General features: G+C 33.2%; 1 protein-coding gene and 1 long non-coding RNA gene across 2 annotated transcripts in view; both read right to left on the bottom strand.

Annotated features, from left to right (window-relative positions):
- Positions 1–24,531, bottom strand: part of LOC114332691 (uncharacterized) — a 114,937-nt gene that overhangs the window by 77,652 nt on the left and 12,754 nt on the right. The window lies entirely within an intron of this gene.
- On the bottom strand, positions 9,424–9,928 carry LOC114332692 (uncharacterized). The gene is made up of 2 exons (XR_003652838.2): positions 9,682–9,928; positions 9,424–9,620 (listed from the first exon to the last, which is right to left on the bottom strand). It is a non-coding gene; the product is annotated as an uncharacterized LOC114332692 (long non-coding RNA).

Below are 24,531 nucleotides of genomic sequence, written 5' to 3'. Positions count from 1 at the left end.
GGTAATTCAATCCTCTATTCAGTAGTATAAACATTAACCTAATTATTTATACAGGGTGTCCAAAAATTATTTTTTGAAGTAAATTTATTGACATAAAAAGAAGAATGTATGTAATTTATTTAATTCAAAATACATTTTACTGCTCTCAGAAAAGAGAACAAATGTTTTTTTGAAAAATAATCATGGCTTTTCGCTTAAATTAAATGTTCAAACTGTCAAGGGGCAGGTGGGTGGCTGCATTAATATTGAATTTAAGCAAAAAACAATATTTATTTGTAAAATAAACATTTTTTCTGTTTTATGAGAGCAGTAAAATGTATTTTGAATTAAATAAATTACATACATTCTTCTTTATATGTCAATAAACTTAAATAAAAAAAATTCTTTTGGACACCCTGTATACAGAATTATGTTAATATTTATACTGCTGAATAGAGAATTGAATTACCTTTCAAATGAGCTACTACACGATCCCTATTCTCATTTAAAAAAATCATCGATGATGTCATCACGCACAGCTGGGTGACGTCACTAGTATGATATATATGCCACAAAGTTCTAATTTAAAAATAAAAATTGACCTGTTTCGGGATTTTTTTCTAAAATCGTCCATTCTCTAGAAAATGAATTTATTCCAACCTTTACGTGCTCAATGTATAATTGGAACGTACACACATATATTGGGGAGGGGGGGGGGTTTAAAGGAAATTTTTATGGGGTGCACAGATTTCATTGTTATTTTGTAAATATGTTCCTGCCATAAGAATGCCACATATGTATTGTCAATAAAAAATCTAATAGTTTTCAATATATTGGAAAAAATCAAATCTCATTTTGTAACTTCGAAGGACTGTAAATTTTTAATGTGCGCATTTGTACTAAGGTAAGTTAGGTGAATTAGTCGATTATATAAAACAACGATATTACAGGCAAAACTAAACACCATATCTGTAAATCAATATTGGGAACAGTGGCGTAGCGTGAGTATCGGCTGCCCGGGGCGGAAGACCACTTTGCCGCCCTCTTATTTAGGTATTTTAATTTAATGTATACTATAAATACATTACATACATTAAGGGAACTTTTCGGCGAGAACAGTCTACTTTATACGTCTACTTTTTTAAGAGCAAAGTCTTTTATTGCATCGTCAATATCTATCGCATCATACACCTCTTGCTCAATAGACAAAATAGCCATATTAGTTAGTCTTAAAGTACTCATTGTCGATCTTAAATAATTTCTAATCAATTTCAATTTTGAAAAACTTCTCTCACAGTTGGAATGGCTTATAGCAACTGTGAAAAATATTCGGAACATTATTAAAATATTTTGCAGCTTGGTATCTTCCAGCTTGGATTTAACAATAAATTTAAATAATTCAAGTGAGTCTGCATTAATCAATTTATTTTCGTTACCTGTAGGAGCAACGAAAGTCCGCAGTCGAAGTCTTTCCAGCTTGAAATCCTGCTCGTCAATTTCGTCAGATGCGTAGTCTAGATTACATTCAGTGTTGTCTGGATCTAATAATATAGCCGGCTTTATACAAGCAAACTTATCCGTTAAATTCTGTAGCTGTTGAAAACGCTCACGAATTGCTACAATAAATCTATCTAACGAAGAAAACTGCTTTCGTCTCAACTCATTTTCACAAGACAAGTTAGCATCTCAAGTTCCGTCATCAAAAATACGCTTTCTTGTTATGCGCCTCCTAGGTTTTATGGAAATTCCAAGTTCTTCACACATATTTTTTGCAGAACCTACATCGCCATTTGCCCATTCCTCTCTTTTCTCTGTCAATATCATCTACAAAGCATTTACTTTCTGAGCGCACAATCTTATGTCAAGTCCCCTTGTTTGTAAATATTTTTGTGCATTATTCACTTCATGTAGCACTGGTTGCCACAGGCCCAAAAAACAAAGAAAGGATAATGACTGCATTGAAACTAGTAAAGCACCTGCATCTGTCCTAGTGTTTAAGCTTTCACCTGCCTATATCAGATTTTCCAAAGTGACGAGAATGTCTTTGTAATGATGCCATGTCACATTATGCACTCCACCGCGTGTCTTCAACCCTTTTTGCCACTGAATAACGTATAGGCCGGTATAGGGTAGTAAAATATTTGCCGATGTATTTTCGCTGATTGTTAGTCATAAACGGGGAATTTCCACAAGTCAGTATAGACGTTGTTGTCAGTCCCTACAAAATATCATTCAAAGAAAAGGAATTCCCGAATTCGTCACAAAATAAGTAATGAAAAATTCCGTGCTCCTTTCAATAGGTCCGAATTTGTAGTTGCGATAAAAATATAAAATGGTTCAAATATTTACAAAATATTTTTATTATTTATTGTTACATTTTGCAGCCCCCGAAAAAGGGCCACCCCTGCCGCCCACTACGCTACGCCACTGAGTGGAAAGCTACTCACTGTATAGCTCAGACCTCAGAGACGTGGGTGACAAATAAAACAATGGAAAACAGAATAAATGCAATGGAAATGATGTTTCGAAGAAAAAGCTACAGATTAACACTAATGAACAAAGTGAAAAATGAACGTAAAAGGGTGCAAACGATTTGCAACCATTGCAAATTGGTACGTGAATGATAATAGTGTATGGAAACTCATATTTTGCATATCCAGCTGTCAAGGAATGGTTCCCGAAGTTTAAAAGTGGAAAGGCTGTATGACACTATGCATTTTCTTGTATCATTTCTAATATCGTTTCTGATATGTCAAAACAATGCATAGTGTCATACACAGATACAAGAAACGATATCAGAAACGATACAAGAATTTGTGTCAGGCACAGATTCTTGTACAAGAACTGCGCCAATTTCTGCGCAAAGAGCAAAAACGTAAATCCTGCTGGTAAAACTTCTAAATGTCAAAATGGCGGCTGAAAATGAGATCATATGAATTTATTTGTGTTTTTGTAGGTATTATTTATAAATCTTTTATTGATACTTAATATACCGTTTGGTATGGACTACTGTTCTGCTAATAACCATATATTTAGCTCCTAATAAAGTTCAAACTATGTATAACTTTGGGTTTCATATTGCATAATTTTTTAATAGAGGAAAATACAATAGTTCCTAATTTTGATCAAACTGAAGATAATTCTAATGCAAATATTTTAGCACAAATATCAAAACAAAATAAAAAACGCAAATAATGAACAGTCAACGTAAAAATTCTAGTTAACCTTAAAATATTTGTTTTTAAAAGTTTATAAATTTTATAAAATCCTTAAAATCAGCTGTAGACGCAGTACTACCATACCAATGTAATGTAACGGGACACAGGGTGACAAACAAAATTTCGACCAATCACGTGCCGAATTTCATATAATTTTCGATACAAGAACTTGCATAGTGTCATACAGGTCACAAATGTACGTACAAGAAACGATATTAGAAATGATACAAGAAAATGCATAGTGTCATACAGCCTTAAGACAGGAGATGAATAATAAGTATGGCCTGGATTTTATATGCACTAAAAAAATGGTTTAAATATGCATGCAACATGCACTTAAAAAGTAACCGAATATGCCTTTACCGTATTATAGTATAACTTAAAGAGTGCTTATTTATTACTGCATTTAGTAACAAAATATAACTGATAATTCTCACGAAAATATCCTCGTGCTTGCTGTCAAAGCATCCATTGATTAATTTATTTATTGATGGCAATAAAGAAAACCATTCATTTATGTTTAAAACTTCGCTAAATTTATCTTTATATTTTTATTAAATTGTCCCTGAAAGATTTATTATTCTTTCTTTGACATAATCGACAATGCAAATGGCAATGCAAATTAGGCATTATTTTTGACTCACTAGTTTTGTAATAGAGTTTACAATTATGTCAAAATTTGATTTTATGTAGGACAGTTCATTCTGAACAGAATTCTTACTAAACAATTTTTTACATTTCTGAACAGCAATACAACAAGAAGGATCAAAATTTTATATAACATTTTTGATACCAATATAATTATTTGCAAGAAATATGGCACTCATAGTAATCGGTTGAACAGTTTAAAGCTCCGATAATTAAAATCGCGATTTGCCAACCCTTTGCGTCTGTAGTCCCGTCGACAGATATTCGTCTCTTATCCTTCTTTTAATACCTTTCATAACGTCTTTGTAACATATTTTAACATATTTCTTGCGAAGAAAGGAATATGTGAATTACAGAAAGCACTTTCACTGTCGATAATCTTCATTCCTCCGTTGTCAACAATCCAGCTCCGGAAAAGACCTGATTTTTGTTTCGCTACTTTCGGCATATTTTCAAAAGAAATTATTTTTATTTTATAAACACAATATTCACTGCCACAAGTTGCCTTGCTTACTGGTAAAGAGTATTTAAAAAAGAATTTTCTGTTGGCCCTATTCTTCTGGTACCTAAATAATTCCAAGATGGGTTTTCACAAACAATAAAACTTGTAATAAAGCCACTTAGTAGATAGAACTAGATACTACTTCTTAGATATAGCCACATAATTCTACATGGAATAAAGTAATAAAGCTATTTAGTAGATACCTAGTACCTGCTATGAATAATTCCAAGAACCTATCTCACAAATATGTATAGAAAACTATATGAGATGTTTTCAAATACATCAAAATATGCCGCATTATGCTCTTAATCAGGTAAATATGAATAGCATGTGCATTTATTAAGAAACCCATACATATGCTGCATGTAATATGCACATGCATTTTGCATATAATCCAGGCTCTAATAATAAGTCCCTACCAGGTACATTGACCAGCATGTTGCATTACCAGGTAATGTAAGAGACAGGAATATGACATGTCTGAAATAGGGATGGCGGTTTTTGACAAAACACCGGTATTCGGTTATACCGGTTTTTTTTGCTTACGGTTTAACCTGGCGGTTATAACCGGCCAAAAATACTGGTTTTTGGAAAAACCGGTTTTCGGTTTTTTTAATCCAATAGGTTACAAAGTTACATTTACAATACACGTTAGTTTGCGATACTCCATTCGACTCGATATCAATATGATCAAAATTAGTACTATCGAAAGAACATGTATTACTTTTAACATGTTTGTATATTTGTGGAATAGGTACATTTTAACTCATTTTATACTTCCTGTATGAGTGTATCGTTTTGAAAACGTAGCGAAATTCTTGGAGATTCGTATTCGTAATCAGTAATTCGATGTTCATAGTCAGAGCATTATTTTTGGTAATCAGAAAAAGTCATTAACCCACTTTCAATGTCAAGAGTTAAGTGTGAAAAATAGAAGATGTTTGCGTCTAATTCAACCAGATAACTTCTTATGTAAATATTATGATTACAAATACCTTTTCAAGGAAATATTATAATAAAACTTAATATAGTCTGTTCGCTAAACTCAGACGCAACTTTCTAGATATTTTAGTCGGTAATTTTGCCAATTTTAGTGAAATTGGCAAAAAATAATTACTAAATAGTTAATAATCACTAAATAGTTATTAATTTTGCCAATTTTTGCAAAATTGGCAAAAAACAAAAAATTATCGACTAAAATATCTAGCCAGTTGCGTCTGAGTTTAGCGAACCGACTATAACTGTTTCTGGCTGATGTGAGATTACACTTTCAGTTTGCTTCTGTATTTTATAAAATAAAATAAAATTTGAATTATGGTTTTGTTTGGAATAATTACTTGAGAATAATAATTATGATTGGGATCCAAAATAATACCTAACCTAATCCTAATCACCGTAAAAACCTAATAACCGGTTTTTACTTTAAAAAGAAAAAACCGGTTATAACCGGGAAAAAAAAACAACCGGTAGAACCGGTTATTGCGAAGTAAAAAAACCGGTTTTAGGTTTAAACCGGTAGGTTTTTCCCATCCCTAGTCTGAAAGACTTGATTTCAATTAGAGTAATTTCAGAAAATATTGGTATGAGTGTCGCAGAGTTTCCGCGTAATGGGTTCCTCGCCTTTTGTCAGAAGAACAAAAAAGCTTGCACATGGGTTTGCAATATCTGACGGAATTCAGTCAAAACGGTAATGATTTCCTTTCGTTATTAGTTGCTAGCGACGAATTTAGGTATCATCAATATATTATGTAATATACACTAAGCGTGAAAATTAACGCACCACCTTAAACGTGGGACATTTTTGATAAATATGTCGTATTTCCTAAACCTGTTGTCCGATTTGAGAGATTTTTTTAATATGTTATAGCTTTATTATTCAAGAATATCGTTGTAATAATATTGTTGCTAAACAGGTAAGTGTCATTGTATACCGGGTGTAACAATGTTAGTGTGTTTTTTCCTCATAGTTCGGAACACCCTGTGGAATATTCCAGAGTATATAAAATATTAAAATTAAAACTCGACTGTAGCCTTAGGCTTTCTTAACATTTTGCTTTTTAATTCATTCGCTTATGTTGGATAATAAAAAAGTTAGTTGCTTTAACAACTAGCAACGTTCTTCATCAATACAAGGTGTTTTTAAATAAGTGCGACAAACTTTAAATGGCAACTCTGCATGAAAAAATAATGACCGTTTGCTTTATAAATATATGTCCACAAATGCTTCGTTTCCGAGTTACTTGATGTTGAATTTTTTCTTACAAACTGATTATTTATTTACTGCTCTAAAACCAGTTGAGGTATGCAAATGAAATTTAGAAGGTTTTAAGAGGTAGTTATTGCGCATTTTTTGACATACAACTAAGAATTTTATACTTAACATTGACGTGCATATGGGTCATATTACCCGTATGCACGTCAATGGTGAATATAAAATTCTTAGTTGTAAGTCAAAAAATGTGAAGTAACTACCTCTTAAAACTTACCAAATTTCATTTGCATATCTCAACCGGTTTTAGAACAATAAATAAATCGTTAGTTTTTAAGAAAAAAATCAGCATCCCGTATCTCGGAAACGAAGCATTTGTGGACATATGTTTATTATTTTTTATGCACAATTACCCCTTAAAATTTGTCGCACTTATTTAGAAACACCCTGTATTGATGTTGTTCTGAAGCTTAATAAATCTGTTAATAATAAATTCTAATAAAATCATTTTTAGGTAAAATTGTGGCTAATTTCCCATTTGAATATACCCTGTATTGATGAAGAACGTTGCTAGTTGTTAAAGTACCTAACTTTTTTTATTATCCAACATAAGCGAATGAATCAAAAAGCAAAATATTAAGGAAGCCTAAGGCTACAGCTGAGTTTTAATTTCAATATTTTATATGCGCTGGAATATTCCACGGGGTGTTCCGAACTTTGAGGAAAAAACACACTATCATTGTTACACCCGGTATACAATGACACTTACCTGTTTAGCAACAATATTATTACATCGATATTCTTGAATAATAAAGCTATAACATATTAAAAAAGTCACTCAAATCGGACAACAGTTTTAGGAAATACGACACATCAAAAACGTCCCACTTTTAAGGTGGTGCGTTAATTTGGACGCTTAGTGTATTATCTCGCCATCAAGCAATGCAATGAAAACACTTCCAGATCAGATCTTACATGGTGCCATTTTTCTGCACGAGAATGCTAGGCCTCATGCTGCCAAAGTAATGAAAGTACAAGAAAGACATGGAGGATATTAAAGCATCCATCCTATAGTTACGATTCGTCGCCTAGTAATTTTAACATCTTTGGGCCACTGACAAAGGCGCTAAAAGATAATAGTTTTCAGTAGGACGAAGTACAAAATATCGTAAAAGAATTCTACGAGCAACAGCTACAATAATCTATTATGCAGGGAACATATTGGTTGGTGAAATAATGAGATATGTGCCTTCATTGTAGTGGTAATTATTTGTAGATATATTTCCCAATAACTTTTTTCTGGACCCAACATAAGTTTCAATTTAACAAATCTCGTAATAATAACAGTTCGGTAAGATATTATAATTTAAAACTTTATAATTATCGTATGTACATAATACCTTTTAATATACGAAATTCGCCTCTGTGGCTCAGTGGTAAGGGCGCCTACCTTTGGATCGAAAGGTCCGAATGGTCGTGAGTTCGAATCTCACCAGGGTCAGAAATTTTTCGTTAATTATAAATTAATAAATGAAGATAGTTTCTGTCCTTGTGTGATCGGTACTCACCGGAGGGACCGCAGACGTTCGGATACAATTAGCGTCTCTTTGCAAAGACAATGATGTCGACTTTGCAAAGTAACAAGACACTTACTCAACTCACACACTACACATTACTCCTCTGAGTTAGTGATAAGTTATAGTATAAAAAATCATTATGAAATTGACTTGCCAGTTGGTTGTGAAAACCAGTGCCAATAAAACACAAAACACACACACAATATAGAAAATTTACTCCTGGTCAAAAAAATCCGGAGTTGAAGTGGTTTAAATGGGGAGGAAATAAACATTAATAAACGAAATCGCTTATTTAAAACACTAAAAAAGTAATAATAAGAAAAATATCTAACCCACAAGAAAGTAATAAGTAACCCAAAAAAATTAACAGTGTTCGAACAATTAAACAAAAGAAGAAATTAATTTTAATTGCCCACAGTTGACTGTTCTTTAGATTTAGAATCAGGAATTACCTCCCCTACAACTGCAGAGGATTTAAATACGCCTAAAGGCATAGCTACTTACAATAAGATGATGAATCTGTTATTGCGGTATATGTTCCCATTCTTCATTCAACACTATTTCCAGCTATTAAATCGTTTCTGGCAATGGTTGCCTCTTTTTAATCTTTTTCACTAAAATGTCTCATAAATGTTCTAATGGATTCATAATATCATGAATGCAAGCGGGCCAACTCAAAACGGGAATTCTGACAGTATTCAGGTAGCCCATGATGATTCGCGTAGTATGTGAACGCGCATTATACGAGTGTAGGGTGTAGCATTGAGTGTAGCATTATAGAGTATGCGAAAGGAGTGTAGGGGACAACATTTTGTCCTCCAGTCACTGTCGTATGTAGATATCTGTCTGCTATTAGAGGCTCATGTTTGATTAAAATTAATTCGGTGCGTCCGTTAAAAGAAACTAATACTCATTTCATAAAACTTCCGTCAACAAATGGCGTTCTGAGTGAAATACAGCAGCAAGGTGAAAATCGGTCTCCGGGTCTCCTCCATATAAAAAGTCGGGTCCATCGATGTTTCGCCCGTCGGCAAATTCAAACAGATAATAAATATTTTTGTATGTTATGAAATTCGAGTAACCGATGTCCAGGGACGTATCGCGATATTTGTTGTTTCACCGACACAAATTTTTTGATGCAAGTATTAAATTATAAAAGAACAATAATGTGAAGGGTGTCGGGAGAAAATCATGGATGTCAACAAGAAATGATTTTGAGAAAAACGAATTTTAAAGTTATAAGACTATTTACGACAAAAAAAATGTATTGGGACGTATTAAATATAAACGTAATGATAGAAAAATGTATTGATAATATAAACTAATGTAAACAAAGCATAAGAGTTAAATTGTTTTTAAGAAAATAAAAAATTAGTCGCGTAATGTCCACTTTTTAAAGAAGAAAACAATGGATGTCACCAAGTACAGGCGTTTAGTCACAGGATTATTCCTGTTTTGTTTTTGCTTTTTTGTTCTCTGCTTTTCATCTAAAACAAAATAAAACATTTTAGTTAAAAAATCGTATTTTTTAATTATTTTCTTCGTAACCTCGTACATCCTTCCCTTTTTTTTCTTTTTTCCATCACTCTTTTCACTATTAGCCATTATGAGATAATATTATATTGAACTCACACTAAACAATACTGTACAGTTTTCGCAGTTATAAAACAATCTACTGCTCTGTTGTAATAATTTGTAAACAAACTAACGACTAACCTATCTAAACACGTGTGTATTACAAATCAACCGAAAAATATACATTTTACTACGCAGCGTGCCGACGTGGCAAGTGATATTGCTTTGGGTGACAATCATTGTTTTCACCCAATTACGCGTGGACTAATATCGTTTTCTCCCGACATGGTCAATTTAAAAGGCTTAAAATCTCTGAACATTCGATGTTTTCTACCTATTTGAAGGAATGATGTGATTAGTATTCGTTAAAATCTAGAGAATGACGTATTTACCTAAATATCACCCCATTGGTGACATCCATGATTTTCTCCCGACACCCTTCATGTATTAGTGTGTATATTATAGTCAAAAAGCAGAAAATCTGATTTTGAAAAAACAAACAAAACTTTATATTTCTTTGTTTTTTAAATGGTTAAAAGTGAAATGTAAAAAAAAATTATCACTCTACCACCCTGTCGGAAAAAATACTAGGTGATACAACGGCATCTTCTATAGGGATTTTCAACGCTTCTCATTTGTTTCAGGCACTTGTTATGTCATACAATTTTAATACATCTACGTCATTACGTCTTTGGTATGTACAGTTATTGGTATATACTATATACCAATAACGTATGACGCAGATATATTAAAATTAAACGACATATGACAAGTGCTTGAAACATATGAGAAGCGTTGAAAAGCCCTATTAGAGTTTAACGATGACGTACATAGAAGAAACTGTGGAAAAGTATGTTACATTTAAGAAAATATTGTTTTAAACAAAGTTAGCAATTTATAATGAAAAACTGAATTGTTTTAACTGAAATAATCATCATATTAGCGTACCTTGTTTAAAATATTTCTCCTGCAGACGAGCTCTCATCATCGTCACTATCCACCAGATTAATAATAAGTTTTCCACTGTTTGAAAAAAATTGTCCTAGTCTTCTGTACTTATCTTCTACTTTCACTACATGGTTTACTGCTTTTTTCCAGTCGGCACTTGTAATCTGTGATAGTTCATATCGAATTAAATCGACCACTTTCGCGTCAAATTTTGGAAAACTATTTTTCCTCCGAATCCGTTTTTTTACTTGTCCCCAAATAAGTTCGATAGGATTGAATATGCAAAAATAAGGTGGTTACCTCAAAACAGTATGGTCATGTTGTATTGCAATAGTATCCAATATATATTGTTTCTTATAAGTTTTGGTACGAAGCACTTCAAGTAACTGTTTATTATAGTTGTCTTCAAAATACAAATCATTATCCGAGAGGAAATCTTTTAGTTCCTGTTTTGAAGATGAACTGTTAGACATTTTTTTGAGAAGCTTTGGGTGGTAGTGTCCATTGTCCATAACTATCACACTGCCCGGTGTTATATTGGGAAGTAGTGTATTTTTAAACCACTCTTCGAGTATAGTAGAATTCATATTCTGATGATAATCTATACTACATTTTTCTATTTTTTTCCGCAAAGCATTAACCCGTTTGGCACCCAACCATTTACAGATCCACAGTGCACAATAATCACCAGGGAACCTTTATTCGGAGGTATGCCTTTCAACTGGCACCTAAGTGAACCATCATTCCAACCCTTGCTAGCGGTATCATGCGTGTTATACCATGTCTCGTCTAAATAATATATAGTCCGCTGTTGGTCTCGATATTCTTGAATTTTTTCTAAATAATCTAAACGCCAGTGTACTCTTACTTTCCATAATAGCCACCCGTTTATCAACGATTTTGTATTTGAACCCAAGTTTTTTCAGCCGTCTACGTAAAGTGGTTTTAGGGCAGCTTCTTTCCATCGCAACAAGCTTGGTGTATATAATGTCAATTGTTGGTATTACATTTTGTTTGTATTCCTCGTAAACCAAATTCCTTAAACATTTAGCAGTCACGATATTAATTTGTTTAGGTTTTCCATCATCCGATCTTGTTTTTCTCTTTTTAACACCACTTTTTACGATGTAAAGCGTGCGCATGGCAGAATAAGGAATTCCTGTTAGAAATGCCGCTTTTCTTATAATACTGTCTTTACAACTATTTTCAGGATCATTTTGAAGATTTTTGTAAACGTTCATACAAATTCTCTTATATTGTTCATTCAAAACAATCCTTTTCTTTGGAAGTCTTAAACACTTTTCTACAGTTACAGTCTCAGTGTCATTGTTTTTTGTATCACTTACACTTAAAAGATTGTTGACTACTACACTGTCTCTACTACTACTTGGGTTCTCTTGCTCCCATGCACGAAAAACTGTAGGTGATTTTTCCCATGGTCTAAACATTTTCTTTATACACACATAGACAGTTTCAAACAAACAAACAACAAAAAAATACTACAATTATTATAAGTACTCAACAAAATTTCAACACAACTCAAAATTGGAGCAATGCACAATAATGCACATCTATCGATATACAAGCTCGTTGCAAAAATACAACTAAACTAAAAATTTGCAAGTCAGGCCCTAGTCCCCAGTCCCAGATAAGGCACATGCTGGTGTTTTTACAATCCGGTTACTCATCGTAAATCAATCAGTCTAACACTTGAAAATCTGATATTTGGGCATTAGTACAGTTAAAATTGTTAAGCGATTATATTTAGATATTAAGCAATATAATTATTGAAATTTTTTTCTACTTTTAAGGACAAAAAAGCAAGTTCATTAGCGGAACGTAATTCAAAATTATTCTGCACATTATGTTTGAAGCAATATTTGGTTAAAACATCTCATTTTTAGTGGTAAAAATATATTATGTACATATATTAATTTGTCTGGACTAAAGGTGGTAAAAGACTGTCTGCAAGTTACATTTTTGTTTGAATTTGCCGACGGGCGATAGATAGATGGTGTCAACGTTACATTCGCGTCCATCTAGAGGTCACGAGGAAAAATAGGATTCGTCATAACATATTACAATACTCCATTGCTGCACAATCTATTTAGTCTCTGTTATAATTCGTAACTCTTATTCTGTTAGTTCGATGAGCTGATGTTAATTTAGGGAATGCTACTGGCTTGTGAGAACGTAAACCACGTTCGTACATGAGTCTTCTTCTTTCAATAACCTTTTCAACAGTAGTTTCGAATCCATTACACCTCCTTCTTCCACATCCGGTGATAGATTAAAACTAAAGCCGTAAGTTTCTCGTACGTCGTGTGTCTCTGTCGCGTACTCAAGTTCAGTTCACTTGGTGTCGCGTCTCGCCCACCTGTCGCCTGTCGCGGTCTCCTGTCTTGGTCGCTTGGTGCGGAATTCTACCTTTACAGTTCGTGCAAAAATATGAGTTCCACGAGTTTCTAACGAACTACTAGCGAGAACTTTTCGCCGGTTCAGAATAAGAATGACGCAACTGCAAATTTTGTCAATTCCTCTTTATTACGTAATTAACTTCTAAACTTTTGGCTAAAGGTTATAAACCAAGGCCAGAATCAGAACAAAAAAAAAACTTCTAAAATAGTGTGTCAAGATACTGATACAAAAGCGAGACAACTGTAACTATGTGCTGAGCCACTACAGGGTAGTTGCGTCGTTATTGAAATATACACCATTTTATACCTTGTTTCAGCTGAATAATGACGTAACTGTAAGTAGGGTTTAAAATGAGGGGACTAAATTAAGATTATTAAATTCGGACCAATAGGGATGAATATAAAAGCCATCGCTGTTTTTTTTCAGAAAAATTTTAAGATCGAGAATGACGTAACTGTAAATAGGGTTGAAAAAGGGGGAATTAAATTAAGATATTGAAATTCGAACCAATAGGGATGAAACTGAGAGCCATCATTGTAAGAACAAAGCCCATACCAATACTCCGGACGGTTACTCTTTATTTAATCTCTATTTTAAATATTTGAAAAATTTGAGATGAAGAATAACGCAACTGTAAAAAGAATAGAAAGTGGGAGGATTAAATTAAGATAATGAAATTCGAACCAATAGGGATCAAGTAAAAGCCATCATTGTAAGAATAAACGCCATACCGATGCTCCTGGGCGATTACTCCTCATTTAATCCCTATTTTAAATATTTAAAAATCGTTTTTTTGCTCTCTTGAGAAATTTGGCTTTTTGCAGTTACGTCGTTCTTATTCCGGACCGGCGATTTGATGTTAAGCAGCGGCATCGTAATGTAAAAGTGTTTCAAAAATGTACATCACGCTGATCTCTGCACGTTTTCTGCCTGATCCTGATCTTCTAATAAATTCTTCAGTGTGACGATTCTTCGTAAGAGCATAATGGATGGTAATTTTGGCAATATTCAAATGATTTACTTCCTACCCGTTAAAACCACTATACACTGACAAAATATAATGGTAGGGGAGAGGCCAAGCGGGGATTTTTGCATTTACTCGAGCGAGCCAGATTATCACATGGAGAGAAATCTTGTACCCTGTAAATCTTCCTCTACCATATATTGGCTCTTAATACAGGGGAGTTCATTAAGGGGGCCCGAAAAAAATCTATCCTTTGAAAAACTCGAAATAGTCAGACTAAGATAAGGTAAGTTAAGTATCTGACGATTTGAGCGGGCGTAAAGAAATGGGCACAAATTTTCACAAAAAAGCGAATATTTCGCGAAATGAACGTCAGATCGAAAAAATAGAAAATACGTGTTAAATATGTTTCAAAAATCTATCGACTAATACCAAACACGACCCCCACGGAGAATGGTGGGGGGTAAATTTAAAATTTTAAATACAAACCCCGCGACATTTCGCGAAATGAACATCAGTTCAAAAAACTGCAAAATACACTTATTCGGTATGTTTGAAAAATCTATCGAATGGCTCGAAACACGACGTCCCACGGAGGTGGGGCGGGTGGTTATTTTAGAATCTTAAATAGGAACCCCCAATTTTTATTGCAGATTTGGATTCTATATGAAAAAATAAGCAACTTTTATTCGAGATATTTTTTCGAATTATGGATAGATGGCGCTATAATCAGAAAAAACGATTGTTGGAAATGGAAAATGAAATTAAAAAATAGAAAGTAACCCACTTTATGGAAAACTTAACTTTTTTTGGTTTAAGGACCTACTCTTCACAACCTAATAACGTTCGAGTAACTGCAAATTTAGCATACTTTCCTCCCCTATTATAACGTACAGAGTACATACATACATAGTAAAAAATATACAAAATGTAAGTGTCCGGATTTTTTTGACCAGGAGTGTATATTAAATTTGATATACTTAATTTGAATTAAATATTTACAGAGAAGATATGGAATTGTGTCTGGCATATATAGAATATTAATTTTGTTTGTTACTTACTTTATACTTTCAGAATTAAAAAAAAACATTGGTGTGAATCTTATTATTGTGGGTGTAAATCGTTATAACTGGAATTCTCCAATTAGACGGAAATATACTAAATCTTTTTTCTACAATACTTATGTGCGTATTCTCGAGTATGCACGAATAATTATATTCCAAAAAAGTAACAGAAACTTGAGTCACCGTCACCGAGCGTCCAAATACCGTTATTAACCTCAATTCCCCCGAAGAAAGGTCTTGATTCTTTTAATACTAATTAGGATGCTAAAGTAGTGACGTTTTTACGGTAGAGTGAACCAAGAGTAAAAAAGAATAGTGTATGTAGATTTTAATATAGTCAAATATTCCAATTATATTCCAAGAAAAAATTGTAGCTTACAATAAAATAAATTATCCTTAAGTAAATTGTATTTTCTAAATTAGATTTAGAATATTGTATTGTCAGTATTTTATGTTCTCATCTTTCTAACCATTCCTCTTCACCTTTATTTAGCACCCACGTCTTGCAAGCATATGTAGCAATTGGCATGGTCCTCCTAGCTTTTCGGGTGCTTTAAACTATATTGTTATTGTATCCAAAGTATACAAAATGTAATGTGCAGCATCTTCACAGCTGCCCCCCTTAAAATTTTTATGTGGGCGCCCGTGGCAGTTGATCTTACTATTGATCGGTATATTCTCAGCTTTGTTTCTCTGGATAAAACTTAGACCTTAATAGACTTTTCTCAATTCTAGGATTCCTATTGTCTTTTCTCAGTTTTGCGCTTATTTTGTTTTTCTCACGGCAATTTTCTTCTAAAATGACTACCCAAATAAGTGAACTTCATATACATTATCATCTGTTTTATCTTAACATTTTTTGTCCCTCAACTTAGCTCCTCTCCATAATCATGGAGATAATGGATCTTAACCCATTCCACATAACTTTTTTTTTATTTAATGGCATAGACATTAGTCATTCAGCCAGTTGCAATAAGGAATATACAATCCTATCCCTAATACAAAAAATTAAACAAAAACAATATACATAGTAATACAATAAATAATACAATACAATAATAATACAATAAAAACAATGATGGATCTCTGATAAAGTGATATAACATTTATGATAAAAAAGGATGCAAATCTCATCTGAACTTAAATAATAAAAAACTTCATGTCCGCGTACAAATCTTATAGGACCGTGCGTGTATTTGACAAAAATCTATAATGATATTATATATTTGTTGTGAGCCTGTAGCCAAGAGAGACTGGATATTGTATGGTGCATGCATATTAATTTTGATTAAATTTTTATAGAGAGAGTTTGAATGCTGTTGAAACTTGGTACATCCAAAAAAGATATGATCAAGATCACCCTGTTTTCCGCAATGTTTGCAATTATCGTCTTCAATCACATTTATTCTATATAAATAACTTGGATAGCAAGCATGCCCAAAACGTAGTCGATTTATAGTTGTTAAATACTTACGTGGAGCTTTAAAACTCTTAAACCAAGTACTTTGTGGAATCACTGGTTGTAAAGTGGTGTATCTTGTGGGGTTTGTTAAGCAATAAAGATTCCATTGACCTTTCCATATCGATAGTTGGTTATTTTTAAAAATAGTAATAACATCTGATACACATAAAGAATATGGCAATAAAGTACCTGAAGTTATACTGGACTTAGCTAAGTGGTCTACATATTCATTATCTTTGAGTCCAATATGTGCCTTAACCCAAATAAATTTTATATTGAAGCCAGAGTCGTCTAAACGCTTTAACATATCCTTTATTAAAAATATGTAAGGATTACTAAATGTTTTGCGCAAAATAGTATTTTTGATATTCTGTAAAACTGATAGGCAGTCTGAAAGAATTAACGTTTTTTTAGTATAAGAGTTTTTAATATATTTCAACGCTTCGAGTATGGCCAATGATTCCGCAGAGAAAATTGAAAACTCATTGGGAAGTTTGTATTTGAATTCGAAACCTCCTGAGGGTAAAAAATAAGCACAGCCAGTCCCTTCTCTTGATTTAGATGCATCTGTGTATATGTTGTAAAAAAAAAAAAAAAATAGAAGCATTCGAGATGTGGATGTACCGCAGGATACTGAGAATATCGTGGACAGAGATAGTGACAAACATGGAAGTGTTGCGAAGGATGCAGAAAGAAAAAGAACTTGCGCTTACTATTAAAAAGCGCAAACTGCAATACTTGGGACATATAATGAGGGGACAAAAGTACCAGCTACTACAATTAATTATTCAGGGAAAAATAATAGGTAAAAGATCCATTGGCAGAAGAAAACATTCATGGTTGAAGAATTTAAGAGATTGGTACAAGTGCAGCAGCTGCCAATTATTTAGATCTACGGTATCAAAAATACGCATAGCCTTGATGATAGCCAAACTTCGGAACGAGGACGGCACCTGAAGAAGAAGAAGTGTATATGTTACAGTTCAAGTTGATTATCCAGTTGGAGTTGACTTTTACTAGTTCGAGTCAACTCTAACGGCTGGTTTCAGTAAAAGTTGATTATAAATATAAAATGAAGATTTATATTCAACATTTACTAGTAAAAGTAGACTCCAACTAGTTAAAGTATACTCTTCCCAATGCCATTTAGTAAAAGTTGATTCTGATTCACACAAACAGCCGATTCTAGAAATTAAATGTTACTGAATATGTTCGAATTAGTCTAGGCCGTATCGTCGCCCCCGTTAGGTAAATTACTCTGATTCGAATTTTTTGCACAAACTTACTCAAAAAGAGGTCCTTATAACAAATCTACTGGGTGCCAGGCAGTACCTTGATCGATAAATTGTTCAAACAATTTTTTTAGACAAATTCACAAAAATAATTTTTTCACTTCGAACAATTTTTTTTAGATCATTTGGGTTATTCTGAGCAAAAAAGGTATTTTGTGATTTTTCTATAAAATTGATTGTTGTACTGTAAAGAGTTATACGCGATTTAAAATTTGAAAAATGCGAAAATAGCCATTTTCAAGGCTTAATAACTCGGGTTAAAATCCATTATTATGAAAGTCAGAAAGTGACCAAATCAAAGTTTATAGCCCCCTCTACAAGATACAGCAGAAATTTTTGTCACTATTTTATTACTAAGCTTTATCTTTTTATTAACAATGAGCGCTAAGTGCGTATTAGGCGGCCGTCAATGGTGAGTGCTAAAGAGATGCACCATTCCGGCTGTTCAATGGTGAATCTCACTCGCACTCACATTGACTGCCGCCTCAATACACGCTTAGCGCTCATTGTTGATAATTAAAAATAATATCTTATTAATGAAATAATGACAACAATTTCTTCAGGATCTTATAGAGGTAGCTTTAATCTTTGATTTTTTTAGTTTCTGACTTTCATAATATATAATATCGTATGGCATTTTTGCCTTTCGGACAGTTCCGGCGCCAATTATACCTTTAACCCTGTTTCAAGTAACTAGTGTCGATGTACACTAGCCCATGGGGACCGACGGCTTAACGTGCTCTCCGAGACACGGTGAGACGGCTCGTGTCATTATTGGAAATAAAAATGGTTTGTCTTTGGCAGGGCTCGAACTCACATGCACTGGCGTATGAGGCCAGCGATTATGCCGTTACTCCACGGCCGCTCGCTCGACTTTCACAATAATTATCTTTAATCGAGTTATTAAACCTTAAAAATGGTTATTTTGGCGTTTTTCAAATTTCAAGTCGCTAATAACTCGACAACAGTCAATTTTAGAGAAAAAAGGCTCAAAGGATCTAAAAAATATTTGTACGAAGTGAAAAAATTATTTTTGCCAATTTGTTTAAAATCATTGTTTATCGCCAAACGTCACTAAAATCATTCATTATTGTACTCATTTGCCCTCATTTTCGGCAGTAAAGTAACACTTTGTTGTATTGAAAGAAGAATGTTACTTTACCTGCCGCGATTATTAATCAAATTAACCGAGATTGGATGTAAGTGGTCAATGGCAGCAATCGATTATTTATTTGAGTGAAATTAAAATTTATTTACTTTAATTATTAAAAATATTGTACAAAATTTATCTTATTATTAATAAAATTTATGTCAAAAAGTAAAATTCTGTAGTGTTTCGCAATTATATTCATACAAAATAAATCAAAACTTTACAGATTTAGTAATTAGGTACAGTATTGATAACTATCGATTAAACATCAAAACCGGCCATCATGCAAAAGTCATCTGTCATTAATGTCATACGAATTTTTTATTTCATCTAAAATTAAAAAAAATTCCTCAAAGTTGTAAGTAAGTGTTAATATTTTTTATGATTGACGATACAATTTTGTACGCACCACCTCAATACTCTTTATCGAACGCGTCTGTTGCTCGCTTCGCTTCCTCTGCTCGTAATATCAGACTCGTTCGATAAAGAGGCACTTTAACATAAATAACTATTAAACAATTTTTGAACCACGGTACTGCCTGGTACCATCTGTCCGACAGCGAGTATAACTCCTCGTTAATTATAACAGGTAGAATGACAAATGAGGTGTCAAATGAAATATTAATATCAAAGGATGGTACTAAAGGTGACAAAAACCTAGGCTGTCTGTCCGTCCGTCCGCGAATATAACTCCTTCGTCATTATAACAGGTAGATTGACAAATAGTAGTAGTAGTTTTTTCAATGTGCCTCTAGTAAGTTGTCGTTTCATCGTTTTCGTTGTCTTCCCACTGAACGTCTTCCTATTGGGGAACCGTCTCTCGCTGTCCTGACTACCCTATTTGTTGTCATTCGACTTATGTGGTCATTCTATTCTATTCTTCTGTTTATTACCCAGTTATTAATGTTATCCACCTTGCATCTCCGTCGTATATATGTACTTCTAGCTCTGTCCCATAGAGTCTTACTATCGATTTTTCGAAGGGTTTTCATCTCGACTGTTTCGAGCAATCTATTTTTCCTCTCTGTGTCGGGTTGTGTTTCTGCCGCGTATGTCATTATTGGTCTGATGACTGATTTGTAAATTCTGCCTTTCATTTCTTTTCCGATATGACAAATGAGGTGTCAAATGAAAGCTTATAATCCAAGGATAGTAATATTCATTTTCTTCTTTCATCCATTAAATCCAATATTTCCTCTGTCATCCATCTTTGCTTCCGTGGTCGCTGTTTTGTGAGCATTTCAGTTGCCGTTGCAAGGGCGTGTCTGATTTCCTCCCGAAGGCGAAAGTTAAGGATGTTTAATTATATGAAAGTGTGCTAAAAAACAGTGCGAAAAAGTAAAACCCATTTAAAACACTCTGTTATTTCAGACACACTTTAAACCCTTCATGCACTGCTATCTATATTTACAATGTTCACACAATAAAACCTTTACAATATACATAATATGAGATAGAGTAGATAAAAATTATTTTTGTGAATTTGGTTAACAAAAATTGGTTAAACAATTTTTCGACCGCGGTACCGCGTGACACCCTGTGTATTTGTTATAAGGATTGTTATACGGATGTACATATTTCTTTGAGTAAGTTTGTGCAAAAAATCCAATCAGAATAATTTACCTAACGGGGGCGATGTTACAGACTATACTAATAAGTAGTTGAAACTGTCAAAACAAAGAAACGCACACTCATCAAAAATGCACTTGAGATTCTCGTATAATCAACATTTACTGAATCGATCCAGGAAGAGTTAACTCCAACTAGTAAAAGTTGATTTAAATTTTTAAAATCAACTTTTACTGCTCGTTTCAGTTGGAGTTGACTCCAACTAGTTGGAGTCAACTCTTAAAGCAGCTTTACATCAAGGCTATGCAAGTCTCATGCTATGCAAGTAAGTCTTGCATGGCATATCTCTTGCCTAGCTTGACCTTTTTACATCAGAGCTATTTCGGTGCAATTTTGGATACCACTTTCGTTGTTGCCAATAGAAGAAATATATCAAAATATTAACTTTAGATACTTCACTTGGAAATTTCAGTACATAATTAAATATATTCAAATATAAATCACAAATTACTACATCCAGTAAATACCATTTAAACTTACACAATAAGGTTAAGTTTTTTTCTAAACTATAAATTTTGTCATATTGGCAACATGAATTTTGACAGGACTTGCATCAAAATAGCATGAAAAATAGAACATGTTTTAATTTTTCGTCTAGCACAGGAATTGCAAGGAAATATCGCGTGGGCATGCGCAGTAGCGTGATCTGTCTTGCATGGCTCTTGCCTAGCATGAGAATAGCATAATATAAAACTGTCTTAACTGAGAATCAACTTGAACTGTAACATATATAACTGTGGCATCACTGTAGCAGTTCAAAATAGATTTCAGGATATTGTTGCTGATTATGTTGTTTTCGTTGTATGTGGGTATTATTACATCAGTTTTATGGAAGAGAGCAAAGTAGTCTAAGTTTTTTTCTACTGTGTTCAATGCCTTTGAAAAAATAGGATTGTTCTGTAATGCAGTACATAAAGGCAGAGATGGTTTTTTAATCCAATAGTTGTGAGTAAGATCTGATTCGTTAAGATGACATTTACAGGAAAATAATTCGAAATTTGTAGAGTGTGCTTTGAGTACCCATTTTTCACTTAGTAAATTTCTTCTAATCTCCAAAGAAGGCTCAGAAGCTTCAACATGTATTGGTTGTATAGGAGTAGATCTCATAGCACCTAAACAGATTCTCAAGGTAGAATTTTGGAAAACGTCAATTTTGCTTAAAAGATTTTTGGAAGCAGAACCGTAGAGAGTAGCACCATAATCTATAATGGATCGTATATAAGCTCTATAAAACAATAAAGATGTTTCAACATCGCAGCCCCACCACACTCTAGTTGTCATTCTAAGGAAATTACTACCTTTATTACATCTATCCAGCATATATTGTATGTGTTGTTTCCAAGTTAGTTTTTTGTCCAAAATGAGGCATATTTGACATTATTTTTAAATGTAAAAGATTGATCACTAAGTAATACATCTTGGTTTATAGGAAGGTTGTGTCTTGTAAAGACAGTTACTGCTGATTTGTTAATTGATAAATTTAAGCCATTCTCTAAGAACCATGGAAAGAGGGAACTACAAACTGTACTTAGGTTTTGCATACCGTTTTCATATTTCTTGCTTTCCGTATAGACACAAATGTCGTCTGCATTTTGTATGATTTTAAATGGGATGTTGTTTATTTGCGTCTTATGTATGTCAGAGGTGTACAGATTGAATAACATTGGTGATAATACTGAGCCTTGTGGTATACCGTGATAATTATGTCGAGGTCCTATTAGTTTGTTATTATGATCTCTAATGTAAATTACCCTATCTGTGTAGAAATCGATTATTGTGTTAACGAAAGCAATTGGAATATGAAAAAAATTTACCATTTTATGTTTTAAGGTTGATGAACAAACTGAGTCATATGCTCCTTCAATATCTAAGAATAGTGCTGCTAAGTAGTTATTTTTAGTTAAGTTATTCTGTACATCTACAACAAGTGTTAAAGCGTCTATAGTTCCAAAACCTCTTTTGTAACCAAACTGGTTTACTGGGAGTAAATTCTCTTTTTGTAACCACCAATCTAATCTAAATTTTATAAGCCTTTCTAAAGTTTTAAATATACAAGACAGTAAGGATATTGGTCTATATGAACTTAAGATGTTTGGATCTTTTCCGGGTTTAAGGATAGGAACAACTAAGATGTTTTTAAAAGAATCGATAACTATATTTTTTTAGATATCATTGAAGACATTTAAAAGAAGTTTTTTAGCAATATCTGGTAGGTTGGTTAACATGGGGTATTTTACGTGATCGATACCAGGAGAAGTATTTATGCGGTTTTTAAGGGCAAAATCTAATTCAGTTTCAGAAAATGGTTTTAACAGAAAGTGATTATTTGAATGATGATTTTGTGTAGATCGTATAGGTGAATTTTGAGCAAATGGAGGACATACTTTATTAAAAAAGTCGTCTATCTATATTGAAGGGTTTTATACTCATAGGAGCTTTTCGATTCATTTTGTTGGCTTGTGACCATATCTCCTTAGAGGAGGTATTTTTGCTTAAATTAGAACCCCATTTAATCCAACTAGCTTTGGCTTTTTGTTTCAACTGCTTTTTAGTATGAGCAGTAACTTTCTGACAGTTTAGATAATTATCAAGACTTGGTGAACGTTTATACAATGCTAATGCTTCTTTTCTGTCATTGATTATCAGATCGCATTCTGGGTCCCACCATATTGGAGGCGATCGATTTTTGGATTTAAAAATTTTGTATTGAGGAATACCTAGATCTATTTGCAGCATCATTAATGCAATCTATTAGAAAACTATAATTTTGATAAGTATTGAAAGAGTTATTGTAGTTGGAAAACATGTTTTCAATTAAGGATGTATACAGGGACCAATTGGCTTTCTTGACATTCCATTTGCTTTTTGGATAAATTATTTCTTGTGAGGTGATTTTATTTCCCTCTTGTCTTCTTCGCTTCAGCATCCATCTGGCTTGCAATTTTTAGAAGCTATGGAAGTGTTACCAGGAAAATGGTCCAATAAGTTTTCAATTAAATATCTTTTAGGAATATTTTTAATATTTTTAAATATTTTAATATTTCTATTAGGTTGAAAACTTTGACTTTCAGTTGCCAGATGTCGCTAGACACCTACTCCATAAACGTCAGTTGCAATGCGGGCATAAGCTCTCGGAGTTTCTTCACTTGGGACAGAGAGCAGCAAACCTACGCCTCTCTGATGATGACTCCAAATAGAGTCGAAAATCTTCGATTTAGATTGCTGGTTTGCCCTCTCTGTTCTAAGTGAAAAATAATTGCCTTCGCATTGCAACTGAATAAAAATGGTATACATTTTTATTTTATTTGAGACAGATTAGTGTTCTGTCCAGGATACGCGTATAATTATTCTGTACATCCACATTTCGAAGGCTTCTGCTTTCTGGTAGAAATACTTGATATTTCTTTGTTTTCGAACTTTTCATACATTTTGGATTTTTTTTTCATTTCGACGCTCTACATTTTTTCTTTACCTATTTTCGTTTTTCTTTGTAATTGCATTTGTTGATTTTATTATGATTGGATAACGTTGTCTGTGTTGCTTTAGACTTTGGTCTTTGCCTTGGTAGATCTCTATATTTTCGGTTTTGTTCTCATTTGGAATTATTTGTTTGCCTTTTTCACTACAACTTTTATCACTTTCTAGTTTGTTTCTACTTAATGCACAGGCTTAATGTTTGTTTCTACACAGGCCTACATAATGTTTCATTGCAGCCCAAACAGATCCAATAGTGTTCAACTACAAATGATAGGAGAGAAGTTATAACGCTACATGACTTTTATAAAAAATTTGAAATAAAGATTTCTCTAGTCTTATTAAATTTTTGCTACATTTCAGCTTTTAGAATTATGTTTTCAAAAGAAATATTATTGAAGTTATACTTCTTTAGGCGGGAT

This window comes from Diabrotica virgifera, chromosome 4 (genome assembly GCF_917563875.1).
Source record: "Diabrotica virgifera virgifera chromosome 4, PGI_DIABVI_V3a".
In the NCBI taxonomy this organism is placed as follows: domain Eukaryota; kingdom Metazoa; phylum Arthropoda; class Insecta; order Coleoptera; family Chrysomelidae; genus Diabrotica; species Diabrotica virgifera.
The sequence above is the reverse complement of the archived record's forward strand: the minus strand, read 5'-3'. Positions and strand labels throughout refer to the sequence as shown.